Genomic DNA, 25,670 nt, shown 5'->3' with positions numbered 1-25,670 from the left:
TCATCAGTTATTTTGTTCAGTTGGACCACTGCCACTGAAGATGCAGGGAGAATTGGATGGGGGCTCTTTTTAAAATGTTTCCATAACAGTTTATGTCAGCAAGATTTTGGGATGGTAAGTGTGATAATAAATGGAAAGTGAGATGAGAGGAAGTAGGGGTGGTTAAAGCATTTTTTTGTTTTATGTTAATCAGGTTCACCATGTACAAACTAATGCCAAACTACTGTGAAAAGATTTGAGTGAAAAGGTGGCTTTGTTTTGAATTTTTTGTATATTATTATGCAACAAGGTTATTTGTTGAAAACTTAGAGGGCTTTATTTTAGTTGTTTAGGCTGTCAAGGCAACTTTGTATCCAGTTCTATTCAAAGTATCTGTGAAAGATGTTCACAATGAATGTTAAGTACTGGTTCTCTAAAACTTTTTTTTCCAAGTTCCAAGAAAGTTTTCTGTTGCTTTGTTTGTATAGATTGTTGAATCATCATTTTTTTTTGGAGAAGGACTGGAGCAAAAGGTTTTACAGTAACCTGTTTTGTTGTGTGTTATAAATAGAGTATTCTAATTCCTCCATGCTAGATGAAATAATTTTTTGTGTATATTTTACTGCTATGGTGTATTCCATGACTGTTATACACTACTTTATGGTGTTTGTTTTCTTTTGCAATATATTAGTACTTAGTCCAAATTACATAGACTTTTGGAATTTGCAGTGTTCATCTTTGTCTTAAATGATGCTTGTGACACACCTCAAGTCTGTTGTAGAAAGTTAATAAATGCAGCCTCATGGTTTTGGAGATACTGTGAGTAAATAATAACTCACTATTTACTTTTATTCTCCTGTACAACATGCATGCAGAAGGAATGGCTTGCCTAAAAAATTAATTTGCCTTTTGAAATCGTGTACTCAATTTTTTTTTGTTAAATACTTGATGCCTCATGTTTGTAATATTTTAACTTGATCACAAAGCATTTTTAGTATTGCATCATTTTGTACCTGCATACACTGGTATGTCAAGTAACTGAGGACATTTTCTGTCAGTCTTTTTGAATTAGGTCTTCAGTATCATGGGAGCAGTTGAAGATTTTAATGCCTACTTAATAAACTAAGTACTACTGACTACGTGGTATAATTGACAATTCTATATTTATTAGACTAATGAAAAGTACTCATATTCTAAGTTTTCATTAAGGAAAAAATACACGTTGCAAGAGAAAGTTGTTGATTGAATTGTTCCTACTCTTCAAGAGCATATGTTTTGTTTTCTGTGAAGGACATCTAATCCTCTATCATAAAACCTTTTTGATGTACATGTTTTCTTTATGTACACTACCCATTTTTAAAATTCAAATACTGTTGTTATTTAAGGTTGCATCATTAAGTGAATGCTATAAAAGAGACACTTGAGATGTGAAAATATGGTATCTTTGTTAAAGGATATGGAGGATGATAATTTCACATTCTTTTTGTGGTTTGAGACATCATATAATTTAGTACTCCAGATTCCAAGTTATATTCAGAGGGATTAACAGGAGATGGGCTCTTAAGAGGAGATGGGCTTTGAAGTGAGAGGCATGAGAATTTTGGAGGTATGTCTTAGGACTTCCTAGTGAGCTTTACCAGGAATTTGAAGCAATTTTAAAAGTGGTAGGTCTCGGGGCTTTCCAGTGAGTTTCACTTAACGTGACTTTGAAAGAGGTATATTTACAAAAAGTTAGTTAATAGTTGATTGGCTAATAAGCTAGTTGACAGCAGCCAATACAAACCTATTGTCAAACAGAGTAGCTGTTGTTGGAGTGGGCTAGTGCATGAGTGGAGAGCTGAGGCTTTGGTGTGAAGTGGAGGAGCAAGTTACCCAGGCATTAGGAGTGAAAACAGCTCTTTGATAATGCTTCAGTGGGAAGTCACGAGAGAACAGGTAAGGTTTTTATTTTGGTTGTTCATCTTTAAGTGTCGACAGGATGGCATTAGGGCTGTGGAATGCGCCTCCTGGGAAGTCAGGGGACCTCAGTCTCCATGGTGACAATACCTGTGGGAAGTACACCCAGCCGCAGTTCCTGACAGAGCAGGTCAAGAACTGGCCGTGCAGTTGGATGTACACATAATCACACAGAGTGGAGGGTTTCGTAGATTAGAGTGTTAGGGAGGCGGTCACAGTGAAGGTACATGCTTTAGATAAAGACAGCAGGCAGTCAGAGCAGGGTTTCTCTGTGGCCATGACCCTCTTTGCATATTATTGGGGGAGATGTTCATTTAGAGGTTAGCAATGATAGTCAACTCTCTGGCACTGAAGTTCAGAGGGATTTTAGTTATTGGATCATTGGGATCTCTGGGGTAGAGGTGACTTGTACAAAAGGGATGGGTTGCACTTGAACTGGAGGGGGATCAGTATGCTAATAGGGAAGTTTACCTTTGCCACCAATGAGGGTCTAGCTGGGGGATGGAACTCAAGAGAGTGAACTCAGTGAGAAGACAGGTACATGCAGCAACAGGGGTCTAAGCCTAAACAATCAGGATAGCCATGTTTACAACAAAAGGTCAGATAGTATCACTCTGCTTTAAATAGCATCTACTTCACTGCACATAGTTATAACAGATTAAGTTCAAGTTTGTTATCATTCAACTGTACAGATGTGTACCACCAAATGAGACAATGTTCCTCTGGACCAAGATGTAACACAGTACATGTAACTCTCACACATAACACAAAAAGTAATGTTACCACAAATTAACAACAAATAAATTAGGGGCAAATGTGATACAAGTTTAGAAAGTAAACATACCTCATATGTGATGAGAGCTCGGTAGTGGCAGGGATTTCGGTAGTCTTGTGGCCTGGGGGAAGCAGCTGCTTCTCATTCCAACAGTTTTTGTCCTAATGCTACGATACCTCCTGTCAGATGTTTGTGGGGGGGGGGTTCGAAGAGATTGTTGGATGGATGGGAGGGATCACTGACAATGGTAAGGGCCCTGTGTGCGTAGCATTCCTGATAAATCTCTTCCATCCATTAGAGATGGACCTTGGTGATCCTCTCAGCAGTCCTCACCATTCTTTGATGGAGCTTGTGGTCAGATGCCTTGCAATCCTCATACCAGATAGTGATGTAGCTGGCCAGGACACTCTTGATGTTCCTGTAAAAATTGGTTAAAGTGGGTGGGTGGGGGAAGGAGGAGCCTCACTCACCTCATTCTTCTCAGGAAGTAGAGACATTGCTGTGCTATTTTGATCAGAGTTAGTGTTCAGGGACCAGGTGAGGTTCTGTTGTGTGCTTGGTTCTCGGAGATCTCTCTAAGGAGCAGCTGCATATGTGTAGTGTGGACTGAATAGCCCACACCTTCCTAAAGTCCACAATCATCTCTTTGGTTTTAACTACAATGAAACTCGACTTGTTGTGCTCACAGCACTCTACCAGCAGCTTCACCCCCCCCCCCCCCTGCATGCTGTCCTGTCATCATTGTTGATGAGACCAACCACTGTCTGTCATCAGTGAATTTGATGCTTTGGTTTGAACTGGATCTAGCAATGCAAGATCCAAAACTGAAGGTGCAGATTGCCTCTGGAGTCTGAGGTAGTGTGGCTGAGAGAGGTACAGGAGTGCTATTCAGTGTCTCAGAATACTAATGCTTTAGACATGAGGAAGGAGCAGGTATTAGTGCAGGGGACGTTGGCTTTTTGATAATGGAGGACATAATAGCAATGCTTGGAGAGGATATTCTTTAGGGATCTTCTATCAAAGCCATTTGGGTAGAACTTGGAAATAGAAAAGGGATGGTCACTTTAGTGGGACTAGATTATAGATGCTCCCATTAATCCACAGGAACTTGAGCAGATGTTGAGACATTGGTTGTGAGGATACTAGGATAATTTTACTAGAAAATTTCATTTTCTCTATATTGACTGGGCCACCCAGAATGCACAGAGCCTGGATCGGGCAGAATTTTGTGTGGTCTATCCAAAACAGTTTCTCTCACACAGTTTAGAGACACATCTCTTCAGGAAGGAGCAATTCTGGACCTCCCCTTGGGTAACGAGGACCACCAAGTAACTGAAATGACAATTGAGGAGCACTTGGGCTACAGTGACTGTGATTCAGTTAGTTTTAAAATAGTTATGGAAAAATTTAGAACAGGTTCACAGGTTAAAATCTTGAACAGGAGCAACCTTGAGGGCATTGGGCAGGATCTAGCTGGGGTCGAATGGGAGATTGGCAAGTTGGCAAATGGGAGGCTTTTAAGGTGGTTATATCTGGAGTCTGGGGTTGAATGCTCCTGCTAGTGTGAGAGGCAGATATGCCAAGTTCAAGGAACCCTGGCCGACGGAAGATTTCGAAGCTCTGGTCAAGAAAAAAAAGCAAGTGTAAATCGTGTTTAGGCAGCTCGATACAAATAAATCCCTTGACAAACAAAAGGTTTAAAAACAGGCTTAAGAGGGAAAGCACAAAAGTGAAAAGAGAGTATGAGATTGATTTGGCAGGCAGAATTAAGGATAATCCCAATACGTAAAAGGGTGACTGCTGGTTGGTGGCATTCACACCGGACTTTGAGACGAGTACGTATTAGGGTCCATTTGTGCAGGGTTGAACATTGAGCTAGCAACTTGGCTTTGTAAAAAAAAAACAGATAATTGCTAGAGAAATGGCAAGTTTGCTGCCTGATGTGCCACAAAGCATGGAAAGGGACAACAATAACACCAAAAGGATGACTAGGGAGAGACTAGGTCCTTTTAAAGACAATCAGGGCTGCCTGTGTGTGGAGCTGCAGGACATGGCTGAGATTTTTAATGTCTGCTTCTCATTGGTATTTTCTCAGGGGTACAACATTGATGCCTAAGAAATTAGGGTAATAAGTACGAGGCCTTGAATCATATCCTTGTTATGAGGAAGGAGGTGTTAGCAACTTGGAAGTGCATTAAGATGGGTAAATCCACATGGTCCAACCAAGTGCACCCTGGACCTCAAAGGAGGTCAGGGATGAAACACTGAAGGCTATTGTTGAGATATTTGCTTTGTTGTTAGCTCCTGGCCTAGTTCGAAAAGCCTGGATGGTGGCCAATGTTGTTCCATTGTTAAAACCATAAGACATATGAGCAGAATTAGACCATTTGGCCCATTGAGTCTGCTCTGCCATTTCATGGCTGATTTATTATCCCTCTCAACAACCCTATTCTCCGACCATCTCCACCATAACTTTTGATGCCCTGACTAATTGAGATCCAGTCAACTTCTGCTGTAAATATATCCAATGACTTGGCTTCCACAGCAGTTTGTGGCAATGAATTCCACAGATTTACCACCCTCTGTCTAAAGAAATTCCTCCTCATGTCTGTTCGAAATGGATGTCCCTCTATTTGAGGCTGTGCCCACTGGTCCTAGACTTCCCCATTTTGGGAAGCATCTTCCCCACATTCACTCTATCTAGGCCTTTCGATATTTGATAGGTTACAGTGAGATTCCCTCCCCCATTCTTCTAAACTCCAGCGAGTACAGGTCCAACACCATCAAACACTCATACATTAACCCTTTCATTTGCAGAATAATTGTCATGAACCTCCTCTGTACCCTCTCCAGTGCCAAGAAATCTTTTAGATAAGGCACCCAAAATTGCTCACAATACTCCAAGTGCCGTCTAACCAATGCCTTATAACGTTTGAGCATTGCATCTTGCTTTTGTATTCTAGTCCTCTCAAAATGAATGTTAACATGGCATTTGCCTTCCTTACCACTGACTCAACTTGGGAGTATATAAGTCATTGGTGAGGCCACACTTGGACTATTGTATAAAATTTTGATCACCCTGTTATAGGAAAGACATTGTCAAGTTGGAGAGGGTGCAAATGAGATCTACGAGTGTGCTGCTTGGACTTCAGAGCCTGTGTTATAGCTAAGATTGGCTACACTGGATGTTTATTTCTTGGAACGCAGGAGGAGTTTATAAGATAGGTTATCTTATGAGGGGTATTGGTAAGGTGGATGGTCATTAGTTCTATCTCCAGAGTTGTGGAGTTCAAAGCTAGAGGGGAGAAATTTAAATGACACTTGAGAGGGTCTGGTGAGTACCTGGAATAAGCTACCTGAGGAGGTGGTTGAGGTAGATACAATTGCAACATTTAAGAGGTATTTGGATAGGTGCTTAGAAGGTTCTGCCCGGAATGGGGACAACTGATACTCGTAGGGAAGATGTCATGGTTAGTTTGGACCAGTTGGCCCAAGGGCCTGTTTCCAGCTGTATCTCTGAAATTGTACCTCAGTTTTGTGTGTTCATTCTTGTTAGAATAGAACAAGAGGCACGGGACTTAATGACAATGAATTACTTGTGTCATTGAAATTGTGTTCAGTTTGTGTTGTCACTGTCAGTTGCTTAAGTAACTTTTAATTGAGTAGTGTCAGGGTCAAATTTGTTGTAGAAGAATTTATATTAAAGTAGGACGTGTTTGATCTGGACGAAAGACTGAGTTCGTGAGCTGGCGATGTACAGAAAGATGGCTGTATATAATTTACATGAATGTACAAAAAGTTGGGAGGAGCATAATTCTTTTGCTCTTATTGTGCACAGTGGTAGTCAAAACCAAGTGTCGTTCTTCAGGGCTTGAAGGAAGGGGATAATTTGATCATGTTGGAGACAATGGTGCAGGAATAGAATTGATGAAAAACAAAAACATAGGTGCTGGAAATAGTAAATGCTCAGTACTTAGCACAGTAAGCAGATCTGTCAAGGTATAAACAGGGTTAATGTCTCAGGTTAATGACTTTCCATCTGTACTCAGAAATAATGCATGTTTTAAATTGCAGAGGTAGGGAATGTCTGTGATACCCCAGAGACTGAGATAGATGCAAGCTGTGGTGTTACTGGCTAAGAAAGGGTGGTTAGCCTGGTTAATTATAAATGATCTATCTGGATTGGGTAGATTTGAAAGCAAATGGAGAGATGATGGGGGTGGGGTGGGAGAGAAAGTGTTGGAGAAAAAACTGCAGTAGCTAGCTATCTGAAGTAGAAGAATGCTCAAAATGCTCAGCAAATCAAATAGTATCCAGAGAGAAGAGAGCAGAGCTGGGAAGATCAAATGCAAACTGTAAAGTTTGCTTTTCTGAAATTATTCAGTTTATTATTGAGCCATGAACACAATGCCATCTCAAGATGCATCTTCCTCTCCCTTCCCCATTCAGAATTCCAAAGGGACTATTCCTTCTGCAACTGCCTGGTTCACTCTTCACTCTCCGTTGGCACCACCTCATGCAGCTGCAAGTGGTAAACACTCTCGATTTTACCACTTCCTTTCCCTCCAACCAGTGGCTTAAACATTGCCCTTGTAAAATAATGATTCACTTGTTCTGTTTCCAGTCTAGCGTGTTGCATTTGATCTCGTGCTGATATTCTCTTCTATATTAAAGAAACCAAATGTAACTTGCACGACTACGTTGAAGAACCTCTCCATTTAGTGCACTTTATTGACTCTGAACTTGTAGTTATGTTATTTTAATTCTCTATTGCTCTCTTATTTTGACCTCTTGGACTGGTCAAATGAAACCCAACATGAACTCGATAAACAACATCTCATCTTCTAACTCTGAACATTAGTCCTTGGGAGGCATTGAGTTCAAGAGTTCTGGTGAAAAGCCAAAACAGATTTATACTCTCTCTACAAATGCTAGTTACATGAGATTTCCCAATCATGTTTATTTCAGCTTTCTACCAAATGCAGCATTTTGTACCCCAATTTGTGTTTTTATTCTTCCTTTTGCATGTTCTGCGGTAGGATTAACTAATTAACAAGTTTTCAACCTCTTGTTCAGCAGGCATCATTACCATTTGCATTGTATAGTTTTTCCTCCCTGTCATCAATACTGTCTGTGTACGCTCAACTGTTTGCATTTTAAAATTGATTAATTTTTAATTTTTGTATTTCTATTTAGCTTTTTCTCTCTTCACTAATACAACCTAATCCAGAGCATTTTAAAATGTTTTTGTTATTTAGTAACAGAACAGGCTTTCAGCTGTTCATTTAGCTCACGCTTCAGGCTTTACTTGCCACTTTTGTTCCATTTGCCTTGTGTAATCTGCCATTGGTAAAATGATACTTCATTTCACCCGCATCCAATTCCAATTTTTAAATACTTTGTAGAAACTAGTCAGTTTTAGTAAAAATTGGATTGCTTTTGTGCTAAGTAGATTGTGACGTTGGTTTTGCAGATTCATAAAAAGTAATTTTCATTGTTAATATTATGGAATTTTACTGGATATTTCAAGATTAAATCTGGAAGTTATTTTCCTTATTCCAATGAAGGTATACTTGTGTATGAATTTCCACTATGATGTTTATCGCTTACTCATTTTATGTGAGAATAAACAGCAGAATATTTTGTAATTGTTACTAATTTGAGATAGTAAAGAACTGTGTATTCACAGACGTGGAGATGAATAGTGTATAATGGCACCTTGGTGCAGTATAGTGCTTTGTCATCACCGGAGATGGTCTGCAGGATGTGGCTGTCCTGGAATTTGATACTTCTGTCCAACTGATGGAGTTTATTACTCGTGTCTTATGGCAAGATGGTGTCAGTGACCAATGACAGTATTTTGCAAACAGCTCACTAAACTACTATCTGCTCTAGTAGATAAATTTCTTCTAAACTGTGATGGCTGTAGTCTGCAGCCTGTAACTTCCCTTTTAAGAATGCTGTTTTGAAGAGAAAATGATCTGGCGCTTTTGCAGTCCTCTGGGTGAATTCAGCGAACTAGACTTGGAAGTATAGGTATGGCCGGGAAAGCCATTGCTGGGAGTGGACTTCGAGACGGAGGATGAATTTGTGTTTGGCTCCAGTCCTCTGCGCTGGTGAAAGTGTCGAGGGAGATTAAAATTGTTGAAGATGAGAGTGAAAGGGAACAGACGTTCAGTGTTCTCTGTCTTTCTCTCTTTGCTACTACCATCGGGCAGGAGGCTCAGGAGTCTTGGGTACCAGGTTGCCAGGTTTGGGAGCAGTTGTTGCCCTGCAGCTATTGGGCTCCTGGATGGGCTTAGCTCGCCTCAGTACTGAATAGGCTCTGCAGCTGTTGGCTCACTTTCTGGGACTCTGCAGTTCATGTTCCATGTGTTTTTGTTTACTTTTTTTAACATTTGATCAAGGCTTCAAGGTCGAGGCTGAAGGACAAGCCAGTGTTCAGCTCAGCGAGGTTTATTCATTTCAGCACTGGACTGACTCTAGCGATGACCTGCAACCATCGGCAGTCACTCCAGCACTGCACTGGCTCTGTGGCTTCGGGTTCATCCTGCTGTCATCGGGTTCCTGGACCAACTTCACTCACCTCAGCACAGAACTCTCTCCGTTATTGTGGACTTACTTTCAGGAACTCTGCAGTTAGTGGTCTGTGTTATTTGTTTACAATTTTACTGTTAGCACAATTATTTTTCTTTTTGTCACCCATTGGGTGTTTGATTATCTTTGTTGTGTGGGATTTTTTTTAATGAATTCTACTGTGTTTGTGTTTTGTGGTTGTTTGCAAGAAAACAAATCTCAATGTCCTATACAGTATGCATACTATAATAAACGTAGTTTGAACGCAAGCTCATCTGTCATGTGAAATTTGACACAACTGAGTCTTGATTGAGTTTCAGCTTGCTGGATGAACTAGGCTTTCCCATATCCTCTGTCAGTAAGACAGCCTACGGCACATGTATCATTGCCTGCTTCTCTTCTTGAGAACATCTGCTTAAAATCTCATTGTACTTTTTTGTGTCCAGACTTATCTATTTTGGTGTTGTTTTACGCTACCCCTTGGAATCGACATTTCCTAAACTTGGAGCTATCCAAAACTTTGCTGCCAGTAATATAACTTGTACCAAGTTCATGCTATGATACAGTTAAGAATTTCACCCCTAATACACATCTTGGAACTTGGGTGTACCATCATTTAGTTGCAGGTATTTAAATGGCAAAGTTAGTCCTAGGTGTCTGAATTTTAATTAGACCTCCATTAAGAGTAGAAACGGATAATTTGAACAGATTAAAGTAATATGTTTAGGAGTTATTGAAAATCTAGCAAGAAGTGGTGCTGAAATGTTTGCTGAATGAGTACTCACCTCTTATGAATAGCCATGACTTTACCTGAATTTATTCTGAGCACTTTTAGACCAAAATGTAAAGAATTCTTTTCAAGACCAAATAAAGTTCTAAAACAATATCTGCCTGCTCTGGAGTTAGTTTTGCACTATCTTTCAACCTGCATTTTATCTCTAAAACATAACATCATGTTCCTGAAAGTATTTATTTTTGACTTTTGTTTGTAAGGTTGGGTTATAATATAAAGTGAGCTTCAGTGGGAGATCATGGATGCTGAATTATCACTAATGGATAAATTTGAAGGTAATTTGCTATGAGCTGAGAATGGAATGCTATTTTGAAAATATTGAAGTGTTTGGGCAACATTTTAAAACAAACTGAAATTAATGTGCAGGATGTATGTAGTTTTTGACATAACCAATTTTGAATTTAACAGTGTGCTAAAGCAGATTGTTAGCATTGTAGTTTATGTTATACTGAAGTGTTCCATTTTGAAAACAAATGACTGTAAAACAAGAAGTATTGTTGTAATAAGAACTTTCAGTAGCATTTCCTCTCTTGAATGCTATGTATTTGTTACATTTTCACAGGATTTTCTTAAGATTAGGCAACTTCGAGATGCTGCACTTCACAAAATTAATCTTACCAAAAGATAGAGATTATAACTGAAAGAAACCTGTTGACCTAAGACTGAACAGAATACTTGAAAACAAATAGTTCTGTAATTTCTCTCATTTGTATGGTTTTTAAAACTTCTTGTGCACTTAGCCAATGTAATCATGAAGGGCACTCTGTTTGTTATTCAGGGTAGCATTCTCCCAAATTGCACAGCACAGAAGCAGGCCTGACATGTCCAAGCCAACCATCAAGTGCAGATCACATTTACCCACACTTAGCATATTGCCTTCCAATGTCTTGGTGATTCAAGTGCCCATCCAGTTGCTGCTAAAATATTGAGAGTACCTAACTGTTCTGCTATTTCAGACAGTGCATTCCAAACACTCGCAAACACTCTTTCTGAATGGGGGGCGGGGGGGGGGATATTCCCTCACTTTGGGTGTTTAAGTTGTTGGCAATGATATGTTGACCAAATAGGAGTGGCGGTAAATAGCACATTAAATGGCTTTTTAAGCATGCAGAAATTACTGTGGAGCTAACTCTTTTCTTCAAAACCATGTATTTTTTGCCAATGCAACACAAATAAAATGCTGGAGGAATTCGACAGTGTTCAGTATTTTGTTTACTTGTTGAATTTGCAACATAATATCTTCGAGGGATTAAAACCCAGGTGTTTGTGATGATTGCCAAGTGAGCGTAGTCCTGTTGATAACAGCAGTATCAATTTGATGTAAGACTTGAGGATTAGTGGTCTTTCTCCCCCCCCCCCCCGCCCCATCTTGGTCGCTGTCTTGCTTGATCCCATTTGGGCCTACAATGAGCTTTTGCTGTTGACATGAGGGGCAGAATAAATCAACCTGCCAAACGTTAAAACATTTGCTTTCTTCATACATTCATGTTTATTTTCCAATATGAATAGATTTTACTGATGAAGTTACCATTTTCATGCTATTTCTTTTGCCATTACATAAATAATTTAATTGATTGTACTTGATAATGCTTTGTCTAAAGCGTCCAAGGCACATGAATGTTAGTAGCTTCAAACTTTAATGAATAGCATATTGATGCAGGTTTCTAATATGTTGCCTTGAGCTATTTAGCTCCGTTGTATTTAACCCCCCCCCCCCCAAATGCTTTGTTTCTTGCATTAATGTATTGACTGGCAAAGGCACAATTTAACAGAAGACTGAATGGGCAGACACTGTGGTTTGCTGGCATTAGTTTCTGATCATCAGCAGTGGTATCTTTCTTGCATTTTTCTGAAAAGTGTGTATTGGAGACATTCGAGAGAATTACTAAGGGCTCTGTTGACATTAGACCACTGGGTTTGAATACTGAAATCAGTGATGGCGGTAATCCAGTAGAAGAGTTGATGTTGGTAGTGTTTGCATTCTGTTGCTGTGGGGGGCGGCAATCTTTCCCTTCATTTAGCCATAAAGACAAAGCTAGTGCTTATTTAATATTTAATAACTCATCTGTGTAAAATAGTGAAATTTTCTATTCAACTGTTTAATAATCCTGAAGACTTGTATTATTCAGAAATTGAAAATCATGTGGAAATGAAATCTTATTATGATTTTAATTTTGTGACTGATTTGGTTAGAGGAACAGCTCAATTGCTGGCAAGTTATTTTCAAATAGATGTACAGCACAGTATTAGTTGGAAGAATGGAAGAAAAACAGGTATACTTTAATGGTTAGGTGGTTGAATAAGCCCATGTTGGCTTGGGGGCAATCTCTATGAGCAATTTAAGTCAGTAGTGTGTGTGGCACATTAGCATAGTAGTTAGATCTTGCTTTACAGCACCAGCTGCAAGATTGGGGCTCAGTTCCTAGCCCTATCTGTAAGACGTTTGTCCATTCTGCCCATGACACCATGTGCTTCCTTCCACATTGCAAAAATGTCCCGCTTAGTAAGTTGTGGACATGCTGTTTTGGCACTGGAAGCATGGCAGTGTTTGTGGGCTGCCCCAGCACATCCTTGGACAGTGTTGGGCATTGATGCAAACAATGCATTTCACAGTATGTTTTGATGTACATGTGACAAAGCTAATCTTTAAATGGTTATACATACATTGAGTTGGGTTAAGTATGTTTAAGTAAGTACATGGTATGGACCTGGCAGCAATACCAGGTAACTTGTCTGCCATCCCCGTCTAGTCCTGTGCAGAACACTAGACTGTAAGACACACGAGCAGAATTGGGGCATTCAGCCCCTTGAGACTGCTCCACCATTCCATCATGGCTGATTTAATATCCCTCTCAACTTCATTTTCCTGCCTTCTCTCTGTAATCTTTGACCCCCTTACTAATCAAGGACCCATCAGCTTCTGCTTTACATATTCCCTATGATTTGGCCAGCACAGCTGTCTGTGGCAATGTTTTCGATTCACCAGCCTCTGGTAAAAGAAATTGCTCATTATCTCTGGTCTACAGGGACATCCTTGTATTCACTACAATTATTAGTTGTGGAATCGTGCCCTGGTTATGAGAGTGAAAGGGGAAAATTGGTCATAGGCCAAATGAAAATTGAAGATGTTGACATTTTCGAATGGTAATTAAGAAATGGTGGCTGCTTTCTGTTGTTTCTAGTTTTCTCAATGTACTCAATGGCATTGCTTGGTTTTTCTTTCTAAAATTAAAGTTGTTCTACTGGAATACCATTATTGACATCTGGAAAAAACAAACTGACAGGATAGGACTTATCTAGAAGTCCAGATGGTGAATGGTTTGATGCATTTATTCTCTCCTAGATTGAGCACGAGATCCCACAAATGTTGCTGAGGTTGACTGAGCTGTGTTAGACCTTTATGATCTGATCCTAAGCATAGGCATTACCTATTAAATCATTTAATGTTTCTTTGATACTTTAATTCAAGAGTTCATTTTTAAGGGATTTTTAAAATTAGCACAGTAAATCATTTCCAATAGTCAGAACTAATTTAATATGCCAAGGTAATGCGTTCCCTTTCTTGAAGTTTTGTTTGAGTATATTGGGAATTGATCTTTTTGTAGTGTAATCTTGTTGCTAATTTCAGTGGATTATAAATATAGGACTCATTTTGGTACATTATCATAAGCAAAGATGACTATACTTTCCATTGCTTTTAGCTTGATAACTTCATATGTTGATACACTGAAAATTGGCTTGACAATTATCAATCCAATATTATCTCTAATATCAGTGAATTTGTAGCAGTGTCATTAAATGTTCTTTCAATGATCAGAAACATTATATGTTTCTTTGAATTAATAGGGTTTATCACTTTGCTCAGATGGAGCTTTGTTTAACTTCAGTTTGGATCTCATTGGCACAGATTTGTATTGTTGGAACAACCTATGGTGATATGGGCTATGGTTAAAGGTTGTTGAGGACATTTCTCGGCAGAGTCAAAATTTAATTATAGTTTGAGAAGTGAAGTCTATATTTTAAACTTAATATATCTAGAAAAAGGTTAAAACTCTGGAATTTTGCAATGAGTTTGGAGCTCTTCTATTGTGACACTTTTTTAATCTTCATTTTTTGACCATCTGGTTTTACTTAAGCTCAAATGCAGTCATTACTCTGAGGTTGTCCCTCAGGCTCTATCAGCCTCCAATGTGGAACCATATGGGCTATATTCTTGTCTACCAAGTGACATTGTTTCATCGGTTGATGTGGGTTTAAGGATTAACTGCTGAAATAAGATTCCTGATTTATAGGGAAAGCCAATCTTTTTTTTTCTCCTGATGTTGCTCAAAAGTTTTCAATATCTGCAAAATGTTTTATTGACAAAAAAACTTTGTGCAGAAAGCACATTTATCTGTAATACTACTAGCTCACTAATTTTAATTAGAAGGAATGGGAGATGTGAAAATTTAATTATCTTGGTGTGTTTGTTTTCCTTCACTATTTTCAATTGTGCAATAACATACTGGCAACAGGAGCAAAATGGGAAGGAAGGATTAAAAAGCCTATTAGGTAAAACTGTAGATGAGTAGGAATTATTTTTACTTTTTGTGATTTGTTGATAGTTGGTTGACAATGCATTTTTGATTGGAATTTTAATTTCATCCTGACCCTCACCTGTTTCAAAAGCTCAAATGTGCAAGTTGAGGGATGTAAGTTGAAAAATGGAAGAAAATGCTCTTCTGTCTGCTTTGAATGGGTTGTGCACGCTTGGATGTAATATCAGATTCAGGTTTATTAACATGGACTTGTATGTTGTGAAATTTGAGGCAGCAGTAGGGTGCATGAGAAAATAATTAGGAAAAAATGAAGCCGTGTTCATTGGTTTATGGACTGTTTAGAGTATCATGACTGCCATAGATTGATTCGTGGTTGAGGAGAAGAAGCTTTTCCTAAATCTTTGAGTGCAGGTAATCAATCTCCCCAAAGCGGTCATCGTATTAGAGCTATCTCCCAGTGTCCTTAATGATGGATGCCACTTACTGGTGAGGCACCATCTATTGAAAATGTCCTTGATAGTGGACAGGGTTGTGGTCATGGTGAAGGTCTATAGCTCCCTGCAGATGCTTGTGATCCTGTGCATTGGAGCATCTGTACTAGGCTGTGATGCAACCCTTTAGAATGCTCCCCTCTGGACATGTGTGGAAATTTACAATTGTCATTGTGAGATAAAAAAAACTCCTCAAACCCCCAACAAAGCAGAGCTATTGGTGTGCTGCCTTTGTAGTTATAGTTTTTTTTTGTCGCAGAATAGATCCTCTGACATGAACTTGCTTTGTAAATTGAAGCTGCTCGCTCTTTCCACTACTGACTCCTTATTGAGGACTGGAGTGTGTTCTCCCAACCTCTACTTCCTGAAGTCTATAAGCAACACTTGGTCTTGCTGACATTGAGCGTCAGGTTGTTGTTGCAACATCCTGTGTAGCTCTCTGTCAGCATCTGAGATTATACCAACAACAGTGCTGACGTCTGTGAATTGATAGACAGCTTTCGAGCTCTGCCTAACCAGATGGGCATGAGTGTAGAGAGTAGAGCAGTGGGTTAAACATGTGATTCTGAGGTGCACCTGTGTTGATTGTCAGCGAGGAGGAATTGTAATTTTCAGTCTGGACTGACTGCGGTCTCCCACTCAGGAAGTTGAGAATCCAGTTACGGCAGGACGGTGCAGAGGTCCAGGGTTTGAAGCTTGGTGATCAACACTGAGGAGATATTTTGTGTAAAGTGCCTTGCTGTGATTGATGAATTGCAGCCTGGCGTACCTTTTGCTGTTGTCCATGTGCCGTAAAGCAGAGTGGAGCACCACTGAGATGGTGTCTGCTGTAAACCTTTTGTGGTGGTAGATAAACAGCAGTATATCCAGGTCCTTCATCAAGCAGCAGTTGGTTATGGCTAGAATTAACCTGTCAAAGCATTTCAGTACAGTAGATGTGAGTGCGACTAGGTGATGGTCATTAAGGCAGTTCGCCCTGCTCTTGGGCACCAGAATGATTACTGCCTTTTTTGAAGTGGGTGGAAACGTCCATGTGCAGCACTGAGAGGTTGAAAACTCCAGCCAGTTGGTCAGCATGAGTTTTCAGTGCCCAACGAGGTACACTGGGGCCTGACGCGTGGTCAGAACATAAGAAATAGGAGCAGGAGTAGGTCACCCGGCCCATCGAGCCTGCCCTGCCATTCAATAAGATCATGGCTGATCTGTCCGTAAACTCAGCTCCATCTACTTGCCTTTTTCACATAACCCTTAATTCCCCTATTATGTAAAAAATCTACCTAACTGTATCTTAAATATATTTAGTGAAGAAGCCTCAACTGCTTCCCTGGGCAGAGAATTCCACAGATTCACCACTCTCTGCGAAAAACAATTTTCTCTGCATCTCCGTCCTAAATTTTCTCCCCTGAATCTTGAGGCAATGTCCCCTAGTTCTAGTCTCACTTACCAATGGAAACAACTTTCCTACTTCTATCTTATCTATCCCTTTCAAAATTTTGTATGTTTCTATAAGATCCCCCCTCATTCTTCTGAATTCCAGAGATTATAGTCCCAGGCAGCTCAATCTCTCCTGATAGGTTAACCCCTTCATCTCTGGAATCAACCTTGGTGAGCCGCCTCTGCACTGCCTCCAGAAGGTTCACTCTGCTGAAGGATTTTCTGACGTATTGCTCTGAGATGGAGATCAGGTTGCTGTATGTTGTAGGATTTACACAGCATCCAGCAGCATGCAGCACTACACCTTGTGTACAACAGATTTAAAGACTTTCTTTAAAAAACAATAATGAAGGCCTACCTATGTTTTGATAACTAATTTAGGTGTTGCCAGGTGTCCTATATAATGGAATCTTTGATCAATAGTTAAAGTTATCATACATACTGGTACATGCAAAATACCTGTTTGCCTAAACTCTAATTAAATTACAAACTAAAGAAAGTTTATGAACTGAACTTTTTATATTCTTTTTATATTTCTGTATTGTTAGAACTATTCTCCAACCTTTTTGAATGTTTTTAAAGATGTTTTAAAGCATTATTTTTAGCCCTTTACAATGAGATGAAAATACTTAGCAAGAATCACATCCTAGAAAACTACACAGAAAAATTCACAGAAAATTAAAACTCAACAACTCCATTAGAGATTTAATAACCTTAGCATATGTGACAGCAACAGTTATTTGCACATATCAGATGTTAATTTTATGTGGCTCACCACCATACACTTTTAATCCCAAAACAAGGTTTTTAAAATTAAAGTTAAAATGGAAGAACCTGTTTTATTGTTGTGCTCTATCTGCTCACCTGCTATTGTGGTGCTATATTTTAAAAACTGTCAGGGATTATGCACAAGGGAACAGTTGTGATCATATGATCAAGAAACAATGCAGTGATGTGGGATTTGAATTACTCTTCTAATGATCTTGGCCCTCGGGACTATTTGTTATTTATATAAATTGCTCAAAGCTTGATCAGTAAGTTTGTGGATTTCGCCAAATGAGGGGGTGTTAATAGTAAGGGAGGTCATAGGTTACAAAGGGGTCCTGATCAGTTAGGGTAGTGAGTTAAGGAATGGCAAATTAATTTTAATACAGTTACATGTGAACTGATACATGTTGGAAGATCAAACCAGAGTAGGACCTGTACTATGAATGCTAGGGCACGGGGGAGTGTGATGGACTTGAGGAACTTAGGAGGACAATTTCATATTTCATTAGAACTGGTGTCACAGTTGCAAAAGAAGATGCAAAAGGAGTTTAGCACACTGGTCCTTAGTCAGGGCAATGAATATAGGGGTTGGGACATTAAGTTGCAGTTGTTAAGTCACGGGTGAGACTGTACTTGGGAGTATGGTGTATAGTTTTTGTCATCCTGTTAATGGAAAGGTGTAGTTAAACGAGAAAGAATACAGAAATTATTTACAAGGGTGTTGGAAAGATGAGGGGGTCTGAGTAGTAGGCCAGGTTAGGTCTTTATTCCTTGGAGCATATCCTTACAGAAATGTTTAAAATTATGAGAGGTGTAGATAATGTGGATGGTAAGTCTTTTCCCCAGGGTAGGGGCTCCAGAACAAGGGGCACAGATTTGGGTGAGAAGGGAATGGTTTGTAAAGGTCCTGAGGGACAGCCTTTTCATGCAGAGGGTGGTGAGTATATGGAAGGGGCTACCTGGAAGAAATGGTTGAGACAGGAACAATAGTATTGTTTAAGAAGCTCTTCAATATGTCATGCAGGGTTGGGGGCTTTGAGGGATGTGGGCTGAATACACAGAATTGTGAGTAGCTGTGTGGACACCATGGTTGGCATAGACTTGTGCTGTTTTGCTCTATAAGAATTGCTGCATTAGTGGTATTCTAATGCCCTTGGGCGTACCTAATTAGGAATGAAAGATTGACACTTGTTGCATTACCTAAGATTAAAGAGGATCCTAGTTGTCATCTCCATTTTAAGATTGCCTACTGAAATTTGTGCGAAGATCAATATTGTGTCCACATACTCTGTGTGAAATGTGCAAGTTCATGTGCTAAATCCATTTGGCAAGTGTGTGTTGCTTGAAATTGGTTTTTGATAGTATGATAGCAAAGCTGTGGTTATTTATTAGATTCAAATCACTACCAAAACTAAAATGGAGGAAATCATTCATTTGAAAATTTAAATATATTGTAAGCCTTGATCAATTAAGGAAGTTTTCTTTTGATTGTTTAGTTTGAGTGATGAAAAAGCAGGGTCATATTTTGAAAGTTGTCCCTCAATTTGAATTTTGATGTTTAAAGTCTAGCTCTAACGTTGTCAGAGTTGAAAAGCATTCTCCCCTACACCTCAAATTCAGTTGTTGGTTTGTGCTGCAGAAGTGCTTTGCATTCACCATAAACATTGTGGAAGGAAGCAGTTTAGTGCTTGCACTTGTATAAAGATAAATATATACAGAGGAGCATTAATGAATTTTCAGATGTCAAATCTGTAATAGTGTTAGAGTAGATTGTATTGTGAATGTCATATTCTCGTCCTAATTCTAACCTATTTTACTGTATAATTTGGTTGTCAGCTTTCAGACAAATAGAAAGGATTTGTCACACAGGGAGTTAAAGGTCCCAAATTTTTACTTATTGATACACAGTGCAGAGTAGGCCCTTCCGGTTTTTTGAGCTGTGCTGCCTAGCAACCTGCCCCCCCGCCCCCCAATATAATCCTGGCCTAATCAAGGGACAGTTTACAGTGACCAGTTATGTCTTTGGAATGTGGGAGGAAACTGGAGCACCCACAGGAAACCCATGCGGTCATGGGGAGAATGTACAAACTCCTTAGAGCCCAGTGGCAGGAATTGAACCCTGGTCATTGGTACCATAAAGCATTGTGCTGACTGCTGCACTACAGTAATTGGTATATGGCAAGTAAACAGAATCCTTTAATATCTTTACTGTAATCTTCGGTTGTCCATCAATTTCGATGTTGACTGATTTTTCACGCATTGCACAGTAATAAGACAGATGGTGTCATATCCCCACCGTACAGTCTCTCTGGGCTTCCAAATCTGATGCTGAGTGGTACACAGGAGTGTAACACACTTCGTGGATAAGGAAGCTGCCCCGCAGTGACAACTAACTAGTCTAGTGATGCCGTCTGTTGACAAGCACCCTGGCTCCTCTGCATGCCACCAAGGTGGCTGTACCATTGACCCTTTTGGATTCATCTGCCACAGACACCATCAGACGCCCTGCTGCCAGCGTCCTCGTTGGGTGCAGCCTTTGCCTGAAGAGGCATGACCTACAAAGTAGCAAAGGCATGCTTACCTCCTTGACTTAGCTAGCCATGATCCTACTACTAGATCTAGTCTAGTAGTGTACTGATGGAACATCACCTTCACGACCAGAGAACGAATCTCTACCGTACTTCACTGATGTTCGGCCAGTGTCACTCCTACGCCACAGTGAGGTGCCAAGATAGGATTTTGAAGGAAGACTTTATCGTAATACTGTATTTAAAAATGTTGCAATTAATACTTTAGCATTTTTGGGAAAAGGGAATTGTTCTCTTAAACCATTATAGGTAAAATTGATTGGGTTATTTCTCATTCTGTTGAATTTTTATTAAGCTTTTACAGCAGGGGTCCCCAACCTTTTTTGCACGGCGGATCGGTTTAAAATTGACAATATTCTTGTGGACTGTTTGACTGGGATTGGTGGGGGGGGGGGGGGGTGTTCAAGTAGGGTTAAACTCACCTCAACATATCTTTTACAGTTAGGGTTGCTAACTTTCTCACTCCCAAATAAGGGACAAAAGTAGCAGTCAAATCCTGGAACACTTATGTTTACCCCGAGAAAGACTACCATGACCATGAAGCCTTGCGCAGGCACCTGTGTGCGCATGTGTGTATGTGCTGATTTTTTTTCCCGCAAATTGGTTTTGTTCAGTGAAACTACACTGTACCTACATTATTTCTACTTTATATAGGCTGTGTATTTTTCATATCATTCCTGCTTTTACTATATGTTAGTGTTATTTTAGGTTTTATGTGTTATTTGGTATGATTTGGTAGGTTTTTTTTGGGTCTGGGAATGCTCAAAAATTTTCCCCATATAAATTAATGATAATTGCTTCTTCGCTTTACGCCATTTCGGCACGCAAGGTTTCATTGGAATGCTCTACCTTAGCGGGGGAAATATGGGACAAGGGCGGTCCCGTATGGGACAAACCAATTTAGCCCAATATATGGGATGTCCTGGCAAATACGGTACAGTTGGCAACCCTGTGTTCAAGTTCAACAGTGCATGACAGGGAATGAGGAAGGGGGCAGCTGACTCATATCATTTCCTCACGGCCCAGTAGCACATGCTTCGCGGCCTGGTGGTTGAGGACTGCTGCTTTACAGGGCTTTGTTTGTTAAGTCATATAATGCACCTTATTTATACTTGATAGCTTGTAGTCTGAGAAAATTCATATTTAACTTTTCTGATAAATTTGGTGTTAATAGTATGATTATTCTCCTCAATAAATATAGTGCAATCACACTCTACTGACTGGCAACCTGGAGTGTGGGAGGGTTGTGGTGGGGAGAGCAGGTAGCAGCTATTGTAGCAAAAACCGGCAGAGGGGAGAAAGAAACTGTAGAGGAAAGAAATGCTTTAAATTTTAGAAACTGCCTTCCTTTGATTAAAGCTAAAGAGTAGTGGATAGCTAGTCCAGTGTGCTTAATCCTTTGGCACAATATTTCTTTGAAGTTCTTTAATGACTGAGCTTAATTTCAATCCTCAGATATTCACAAGATGGGTGAAAGTTCTGCACCTGTTCTTAATAAGTTTATTCTTCAATCTTAGTGCATGGGAATGGATGTGGAATGTGCAATTGCATTAGTGTGTGGGATTTTTTAAAAGATCTTTCTCTCTTTACATTAGTGCCTGCTGGTTATTGATTTTTTTCTTTAAATTTGTAAAAATGTGCTATCTTATGCTTAATGATTAAATCAGTGGGCATTTATGTGATGTTCAGTATGGAACTCCATGCTGTGAATGCTTTAAGGTTTAATTGCACACTCATTTCCACCCTCCATTTTGAACCTTTTAAGTACCGTTTTATGCTACTCTGTATATTTGTAGGATTAAGCATGGTTGTATGTGGGAGGGGCAGCAGAAAAAAGTAAATTTCACATAAATTGTTGAAATATGTACCTCTGTTTGTATTAATCCATGCTGCTCACAATCCAGCTCTGCATTGTAGTGTGTAAGGAAGCTTTAAAACATGTCCATCAACCTTTTTCCCTCTAAAGGGCTGTTTAGTGTTTTGCAATGTTCATTGATTTAAATTGCATTAAAAATGATCTTTTTCATTTTATTATCAATAGTTTGACATTTCTCTTGGAGGATTTAACTGCCTGGTGGAGCAGTTAGTGCTGTTCCCTCATTAGACAGGGACTTGGGTTTGACCCTGACCTTGGATGCTGTCTGTGTGGTGTTTGCATGTTGTCTCTATGTCCATGTATCTCTATTGGAAGGCAGATGTGCTAGTAGGCTAATTAGCTGCTATTAGCTACCCCTCAGTGTAGATAAATGACCTGGAGTAAAAGAGGAGTAGGTCAGCTTGAGAAAAGAATAAATAGCATGGCTGTTTCTATATGGGGGGGAGTGGGTATGGAGCTGATAGGAATACTTTGTGGGTGGCAGGATTGTCTCTTGTTGTGCCAAGAAGCCTGCTGTATCATAGTAACTAAGAAAGTCTATGGTACTCTGCCAGTTGTCTGATTTCATTAAGATTTCTTACAAGGAAAGAGTATTTTTCGTCCATTACTACCCCCTCCCCAATACTGTAAATCCAGAGTGTTATATGAAGTAATATATTTTCATTTAAGCACAGCAGTGAGGTGCTTCAGCAAAACATGTCAACTAAGTAGTCTCTCGGCCTTATAGACTACCTTAGTTAATCAATAAAGATTATCTGTTTTCTTTTGTGAATTTGCCTGAGGTATTTTGAAAATAGTGTGCAAAGAATTGCAGGTCATTCCACTACTTGGGCATCTAACCTGCAAGGTGACATGAAGTAATGCTTTAATACTGGAATAAATTTGTGATGTCATGGCAAGGCAACATTGTGCTCTGAATATTGCTTAACAGTAAATAAGCATTGTAGAATGCTTGATTTGCATGGTCATCATTGAGATTTCGCTGGCTCTTTGTTCAACTTGAGTTGTCAAGTGAAGTCATAAGACCATAAGATATAGGAGCAGAAGTAGGCCATTCGGCCCATTGAGACTGCTCTACCATTCAATCATGGGCAGATCCAATTCTTCCAGTCATCCCCACTCCTCTGACTTCTCCCCATACCCTTTGATACCCTGGCTAATCAAGAACATATCTATCTGTCTTCAATGTACCCAATGACTTGGCCTCCACAGCCGGTTGTGGCAGCAAATTCCACAGATTTACCACCCTCTGACTAAAGTAATTTCTCTGCATCCCTTCTGAATGGACGTCCTTCAATCCTGGAGTCATGCCCTCTTGTTCTAGAATCCCCTACCATGGGAAATAACTTTGCCATGGCTAATCTGTTTGGGCCTTTTAATATTCCAGATGTTTCTATGAGATCCCTCTCATTCTCCTGAACTCCAGGAATACAGCCCAAGAGCTGCCAGATGTTCCTCATACAGTAACAGTTTCATTTCTGCAGTCATTCTTGTGAACCCTCTCCAATGTCAGTACAGGTGTCTCCCGCTTTCTGAACGTTCACTTTATGACATTTCGCTATTACAAAAGATCTACATTAGTATCTGTTTTCGCTAACTGAAAGAGGATTTTGGCTTTTACTATAAAAGACGCTCACTTTAAACTTGTGTTTACCCGGAGAAAGACTGCCATGACCATGAAGCCTTGTGCAGGCAGGTGTGTGTGCATACGTGTACATGCTGATTTTTTTCCTACAAATTGGTTTTGGCTAAATCTTCTCGATTCTGTTAAGTGAAACTACATTTTACATTATTCTATAGGCTGTGTATTTATCATATCATTCTTGCTTTTACTATATGTTAGTGTTATTTTAGGTTTCATGTGCTATTTGGTATGATTTGGTAGGTTATTTTTTGGGTGTGGGAACGCTAAAAAATTTTTCCCATATGAATTAATGGTAATTGTTTCTTCGCTTTACACCATTTCGGCTTACGAACAGTTTCATAGGAACGCTCTACCTTCAGATAGTGGGGGAAACCTGTATATCCTTTCTAAAATAAGGAGCCCAAAACTGTACACAATATTCCGTGTGGTCTCTCAAGTGCCTTATAGACCCTCAACATCACATCCCTGCTCTTCTATTCTATACCTCTAAAAATGAATGCCAACCTTGCATTCACCTTCTGTACCACCGACTCAACCTTTAGGGTATCCTGCACAGGGACTCCCAAGTCCCTTTGCATCTCTGCATTTTGAATTCTTTCCCCATCTAAATAATAGCCTGCCTGTTTATTTCTTCCATCAAAGTGCATGACCATACACTTTCCAACATGGTGTTTCACTTGCCACTTCTTTGCCCATTCCCTTAAACTATCTAAGTCTCTCTGCAAGCTCTCTGTTTGCACAACACTACCTGCTCCTCCACCTATCTTTGTATCAGCGGCAAATTTAGCCACAAATCCATTAATTCCATAGTCCAAATCATTGACATATATCGTAAAAAGCAGTGGTCCCAACACCAGCCCCTGTGGAACTCCACTGGTAACTGGCAGCCAGCCAGAATAGGATCCCTTTATTCCCACACTGTTTTCTGCCGATCAGCCAGTGCTCCACCCATGCTAGTAACTTCCCTGTAATTGCATGGGCTCCTATTTTGCTAAGCAGCCTCACATTGGCACATTGTCAAAGGCCTTCTGAAAATCCAAGTACACCACATCTACTGCATCTCCTTTGTCTACCCTGCTTGTAATTTCCTCAAAAAATTGCAGTAGGTTAGTCCGGCAGGATTTTCCTTTCAGGAAACCATGCTGGCTTTGGCCTATCTTGTCATGTGCCTCCAGGTACTCCGTAATCTCATCCCTAACAATCGATTCCAACAACTTCCCAACCACTGAGGTCAGGCTAACCAGTCATCCAGTAAAATGCCAGGATCTATTGATTCTTGAAAGATCATTGTTAATGCCTCCACTGTCTCTCCAACTACTTCCTTCAGAACCCGAGGGTGCGTTCCATCAGGTCCAGGAGATTTATCCACCTTCAGACCATTAAGCTTTCTGAGCACCTGCTCAGTCGTAATTTTCACGTCACCTACTTCACTTCCCTGACACTCTTGAATGTCCAGTATACTGCAGGTGTCTTCCTCTGTGAAGAGTGATGCAAAGTACGCATTCAGTTCCTCCGCCATCTCTGCATCTCTCATTACAATATCTCCAGCGTCATTTTGTGTGGTCCTATATCTACCCTCAACTCTCTTTTACCCTTTCTATACTTAAGAAAGCTTTTAGTATCTTCTTTGATATTAGTTCCCAGCTTCCTTTCATGATTCATCTGTTCCTTCCTAATGACCTTCTTAGTTTCCTTCTACAAGTTTTTAAAAGCTTCCCAATCCTTTATATTCCCACTAGCTTTGGCTTCCTTGTATTCCCTCTCTTTTGCTTTTACTTTGGGTCTGACTTGTCAGCCACAGTAGTGTCCTCCTTCCATTTGAAAATTTCTTCTTATTTGGAATGTATCTGTCTTGCATTTCCCTCATTTTTCGCAGAGACTCCAGCCATTGCTGCTCTGCTGTCCTTCTTGCTAGTGTCCCTTTGGCCAGTTCCCCTCTCATGCCATTGTAATTTCCTTTATTCCACTGAAATACAGACACATTGGAATTCAGTTTCTCCTTCTGAAATTTCAAAGTGAACTCAATCATATTGTGATCGCTGGGTTCCTTAACCTTAAGCTCTCATCACCACTGATTCATTGCACAACCCCCAATCCAGCACAGCCGATCCCCAAGTGGGCTCAACAACCTGTTCTAAAAGCCATCCCTTAGACATTCTACAAATTCTCTCTCTTGAGGTCCAGTACTGCCCCTGGTTTTCTCAATCCACTTTCATGTTAGAATCCTCAACAATTATCATGACATTGCCCT

At 39.9% G+C, this 25,670-nt stretch overlaps 1 protein-coding gene across 3 annotated transcripts in view; it reads left to right on the top strand.

Annotated features, from left to right (window-relative positions):
* The window catches only part of LOC140200235 (mitogen-activated protein kinase kinase kinase kinase 4), a 286,211-nt gene that overhangs the window by 1,441 nt on the left and 259,100 nt on the right, over nt 1-25,670 (top strand). The gene's annotated exons all lie outside the window — the stretch shown is intronic.

The sequence above is a fragment of the Mobula birostris genome, chromosome 7 (genome assembly GCF_030028105.1).
Source record: "Mobula birostris isolate sMobBir1 chromosome 7, sMobBir1.hap1, whole genome shotgun sequence".
NCBI classification, from domain to species: domain Eukaryota; kingdom Metazoa; phylum Chordata; class Chondrichthyes; order Myliobatiformes; family Myliobatidae; genus Mobula; species Mobula birostris.
The sequence above is the reverse complement of the archived record's forward strand: the minus strand, read 5'-3'. Positions and strand labels throughout refer to the sequence as shown.